Here is a 6000-nt window from a genome sequence, read left to right as displayed (position 1 = left end):
GTTTGCTTCCTCCTCCTTTGGTATGAGGGTTATGAAGGTGGAGTTGAGGGATTTTAGGATAGATGAGGAGCACCGGGAGTCTTCCACCACTTCCCAAACCTATGTTTTGATTATTTTCGAATAGGCTTTGTAAAAGTCGATGGTGAAACCATCCAGTCCTGGCGCCTTACCATTGGGCATATCTCTCACTACTTCTTCCACTTCTTCCAAGGTGATCGATCGATTTAGAGCCTTGTTTTGATCCTCTGTGATAAGCTTGGGAATAGAAGTCATTAGATCCCTAATAGCATCCTCTCTGTTAATGTTGGGTTCCAAATCAATTTGCCTAAAATGGTTTATGAGGAGGGCTGATATTTCATGATGTGTTTGCAAAGAGGTCCCCTGTTCATCCTTTATTCTTAATATTTTATTAGCACTCCTGTGATCAATGGCAGATCGATGAAAGAATTTTGTGTTCTTTTCACCTTCCTTAAGCCACTGAATTCTAGATTTTTGCTTCCACAAAGTTTCCTCCTGTTGGCATCTGGCCTGCCAATTCTGCATAAGTATTTGTTCTGTGTTCATTGTTTCTTGATTAATATTCCCCTAGATCCATTCCTTGTGAATCTGTTCCAATTGCTCCTCCAACACCTTCTTTTCTTTAAATATGTTGTCGAAGAATTATTGATTCCAGGATTTTAACCTGTTTTTGATATGTTTAAGTTTAGCTTGGAGAATGCACATCTTAGTTCCTCTTATACCTATCGGTTCGCTCCACCATTGTTTTATTTTCGAAGTGAACTCTAGATGACTGAGCCAAAACTTTTCAAATCTGAAGGGTTTATTCCTTCAGGTACCAAGGATGGCCACATTCATTATTATGGGCCAGTGGTCTGAACCTCCACTTGGTAGTATGTCTGAATCCACCGTAATCCCTTCCAGAAGGATGGTTTCTGTCACTAAGAATCTGTCTAGTCTAGAGGCGATTTGCCTTTAACCCCCTCTTTTATTGTTCCATGTGAAAGCCTTGCTCTTGGGGAAGATGTTTACTAGCTTGGTTGTTTTGATAAAGTCTTTGAAAGCTTCAACATCCCGGTTGAGCATTCTGATGCCTCCTTTTTTTCCGTAAGTGAATCATATTAAAATCTCCTCCGAAAATTGCTTTTGCTTGGGGATATCTCTACTGCAAGTTGGATAGACTTCTAAGCATTAGCAATTTTGCCTTTAGTTTCTGAGGGCCATAGACATTTGTGCAGAGATAGGTGTCTGGATTCCCTACCATTTGGACTTCTATTGAGATGTGAGATCTGGCAGCTTCAGAAGATATAAGCTGGAGTACCTGAGGATTCCAAAGAATGGCCAAGCCCCCTTCCATTCCACTGCTTTCTGTTTCTAGGCAATCCATTCTTTTGCCCAATTTTTTATTGATGTTTTCCATTGTTTTGTTAGAGCATTTAGTTTCTTGCAAAAAAATCATATCTAGTTGTTCCTTTTTGACCTTTTTCTTTAATAACCGCTGCTTCTTTAGGCTATTTAGCCCTCTAGCATTCCATGAAAGTACTTTCATAATTAACAAATTTTTAGGAAGTGAGTGTGAATGCCTCAAGGGCTTTCATCTTACCTGAGTTTAGGAGCATTTGACCGAGCTCTTGTAATGCTTCATTGTTTGTTCTTCTTCCTCGTTTTTTTTTGGTGCTTTGGGTTGGTTGTGGTTTGATGCAGTCCCTGAGCTCTCACCCCTAGACCTTTTGCTGTTCCCAAGCTTCTTCTTTGCATGTCCATTTCTGCTTGTTGTCTTGCTATGAATAACGTGTTGATTATGTTCACCTCCTCTTCAGATATGTGTTCAATGCCTTTCTTTTTCCATTGTTCTACCATGTTTGGTAGATCCATACTTTCCTGTTCTAGAATGTCACTTAGCCCCATATCCTCGAGCTCCATTTCGCTAGTTATCATTTCTGAATCTTCTTCCAGTCCTTCTATTGGTCCAAGAGCAAGTGGGATGTTGCTTGATGGATTAGAAATGGGGTCTTGTGTCCTTGGTGTGATTGTGGTCTAGCTGTCTCGCAGTGGCTCTTGCTCTTGATTGGTGTCCTCTGGTTCCGTCTCTGATTCCAACACCTCAAATGCATTGCTTATGCTTCTGATGGATGTACTTGCTTTATTTTTTTGCCTTTTGTTTTCTCATTGTCTAGCATGAGGTCGAATAAAAGCCTCCTTATTCTTACCCCCTGTGTTTTCCTTGGGTTTCTCTGTCATTCTGTTCATTGGGCATTCTTTGATCAAATTTCCATGTTCATGACATTTCCTGCATCGAATTGGGATCTGCTCATAGTCTATAGCTTGAAAGTACACTTCATCTCTGTATTCCAACCACATACCCTCATGCAGAGCCCCTGAAACATCCATCTCGACATAGATTCTAGCACAGGAGGTGTATCTCTTCTGTAATGTTACCTCTGATGCTTTGATGAAGGTGCCTAACTTATTTCCTATCTGTTCTAGTGCTGCATGTCCCCAGTAGTCAATCAGTAGAGAAAACAAGAGAATCCAGATCGATACCTGTCTGAAGGTTTCCTATTCTAGTACGAAGTTGGGCTTCCAAGGTCTCATGTATAGACCTGCTGAGGCGAGGAAATACGGGCCTACATCGAAGATTCGATCCTTGTCATCCAGATTGGTGAATACCACCCTGAAGAATCCTTTGGCCCCTAGGTGGAGTTTTACATCCCCTCTGGGTTTCCATTGCTGCTTGATCCATAAGCACATGGCTCGTTCTGTTGGCCAGAAACCCATAAACTTGCAAATCACTGCATGTTTTGCCATGTGTTCTCGGTACGCCTGTAGTTATGGGTCAGGGATTATTACCCGTAGGTTTTCAGTGGCTTTAGGCTTACAATATCCCTAGTTCTTTTTCTTTTTGGCACCCGTAGCTGTTCCTTCCTATTCTGCTTTATCTTGGTTTAGATCCTCCTTTTTCCTTGTTCGCTCATCCCTAAGCTCCTTCTCTTGTGATATCTGTTCCGGAGAAGGGTTTTTCCTGTCTCTATCAGCTATATTGTTGTTTCCATTGACTTCTTTTCGTTTCTGGGTGTCTTTTCCCTCGTTGTTTAGCTTTCCTTTATTGGTCAGATCCTCCTTTCTTGTCCTCTCAGATCCTGAGATTTGCACCACGTCCAATGTAGTTTTATCCTTGTGTATCATTGCATGTTTATAAGATGGGGTCCCGTTGGACCCCACGTTTTTCATCTGTTGGGTCAGAACCTGCCCCCTTCTACGAAGCTCTGCCGCTATGGCACTGTCCTCCTCCAGATTTGGTACTATGACTATAGCTTGAGCAGGTTTTCTTCAAACCCTAGCCACCATGGACATTGTACCCTTACGGCTTTCAAAATGGGTATCAAACTTAGTTCCTCAAAACCCGTTTCACTCTCTTGACTTGTAAATCATAAAGATATTATTTAAAACAATAACGACATTAAATTGTAGTACTATAATACAATAATTGTGGCTAACAATACTCATGGTGCTGCACCTCGAGATGGTATTTTAATTGGGATCGATGACGCGACGTTGGATTCATCTTGCCCCATGATGATATACTATCAGAAATTGTGCCGGTAGTTGAAATTTGGAGATTCAGATGAAGAAGCGAAGGGCATGAAGAGCTATTGTTTGATTTGTTTTGAGCGATTACAAGGAGTCTGAGGTTGTGAGAGTGATACCTGATTATGGTCACATGGTTTGCATCGATTAATGGCTTCGAAGCCATCCCATATGCCCCATCTGTTGAAATTCCCCTTGGAATCTTCCCGCCCCTCTCCCACAACGAACCCCAACTCCTATTCTTATTTCTACCCAAATTCCTAGTGTCACACCTCAGCTTGAGGCCATCCTATACTCTCAATTGTAAGGTCCTACCAACTCAACAGTTTATGTTATTCCTGGTACATAACATTGGTTTACTTGTCAACTATCCTCCATTTCAAGAGGTTATTTTTTTATGCAATTTTCTATTGTGTGTTGTTGTGTTGCTTTTTCTGATATAAATGGTTATGTAGATTTCTACTTCGTGTTGTTGGGCGTTCTTTTAAAATGGCTGCACACTTTAATATTTGGTAGCCGATTCAAATCACTGCATTTTTATGGTGTATCCCAATATCCCATTGTAATGTTTACATGGGATATTCCTAATGGAGTTTTTTACAAGGCCATGTGCAAAGGAAGAAGTGTTCTTTCTAAGCCTTACATTCAAGGCTGAAAGGACAAATGGTAGATACGCATGAGCATTTTGTATATTACTTAACTCTAGACACCACTTTTGAAGTTAGGTTGTTGGTAACTTATATTTTTATTTTCGAAGTTTTTTATAATATATTTCACAATTGAATTTATTTTGGGTGGTTTAGAAAAATAATTGAATATTTTCCATCCAATTTATTTAATGGAGAGTGAGTTTGATAATAGTTCCATCACATATGAAGAGCACATATGAAGAGGAGAGGTATATGTCAGTTGATATTGAAGATATCTCTTTCAAAAATTATGTGTACTTGATGAGCAAAGAAGTCCATCTAGAAATTAAAGAAAATATGTATTGGAATTTCTAAAGAAAGTGTGTACTTGATGAACAAAGAAGTCCATCTAGAAATTAAAGAAAATGACAATTCTCCTGGACATTTGATTAAATAGGAGGACATCCAAAAGGGGTTGTCTTTGACATTATGCCCTCATGAGAATACTGATCTGACCAATGTCATAAAACAAGTCACTATCAAGTTGAGTACTAAAGAAAGTATATCCAAATTCCTAAGCGACCATTTTGTAGTCCTTGAAAAACAACCAACTTTCGAATTTATCCACAAAAAATCAACAAAGTCAAGGGAGATTTTTGCAGTCAAAGCACAAGTGATATAATTAACATATTTCATCTGAAAGTAAAGGCAAAGGAGAAAAATAGACCAAGAACAAAGTATAAAACAAAGAACAGAGTAATGTGCAATGCGCAAACCCAATAAAATAAATTCTCAGAACACAACGCCAAACGATATATATTTTTTATTATATTTTCATGAGAGCAAATACAATTTACAAGAAAAGATTGAGACTACAACGCTTTCTATGCACTCTAAAACCAAAATTACAGATGTTTCACACAATAAAAACTCTAATTTTCGCACAGGTTGAAAACCTCCAAAACATTGGCAAAGACATAAACTTATGACTTCTATTAAAAACATAAATTTCACCTACTATATATAACATACATTTCACCTTCAATATATAGCGACAAACAAACTTAATAAATTTGCTTAATAATTTTTTTAATATATAGTTGTGCGGCTTGCATATTGATTACTTGCAATACAAACTCTCGTTGAGCATTTAATTTTGCATTTGATGACCATACCAAATACAATTTTCACCATTTTTAATTTACTGATGTTGATTCTTTGTTACTAATTTCTTGCAGATATGAAAAATGGTAAGCCAGTCAAAAATTTAATTACTTTAGTGTTACTTCAGCGTTGGATTCTTTTTGTACTCCAGAAATGACGCGATCAAATTCATTTAATGAAATAGATGGAATTATTTCCAACATCTTCTATGGGTTTTCTTTTCTACTCCAGAAATGATGATCAAATTCATTTAATGAAATAGTTGGGATTATTTTTCAACCACCTTCCAAAGCTCTGAAGACTTGAACAATCGACCGAGTTATTTAAATAAAGCCTACCAAAAAAATCAGCAGAAATCTGCCAAGCAGAAATTATCTTCAATGGCTATTCAAAGAGACATGTTCGCATTTTTTTTAAATATACTTCTATAAAAATCGAACAGAAATGTAATACTGTAAGTGCAAATTCATGCCAAAATAAGACACGATCGAGGCCATTGCTAGAAGTAAAGTTTCCCAAAGGAAATCACACAAGTTGATATAAATGAACGAGGGTTTTACCTTAATTTCCATTATATACCAAGAAAATATCTAGAATAAATACATTGATACGATGAATATGG

The sequence above is a fragment of the Pinus tabuliformis genome, chromosome 6, assembly GCF_031772625.1.
Source record: "Pinus tabuliformis cultivar Carrire ecotype Pingquan chromosome 6, CPIR1, whole genome shotgun sequence".
NCBI classification, from domain to species: Eukaryota; Viridiplantae; Streptophyta; class Pinopsida; order Pinales; family Pinaceae; genus Pinus; species Pinus tabuliformis.
This window is presented reverse-complemented; position numbering follows the sequence as displayed.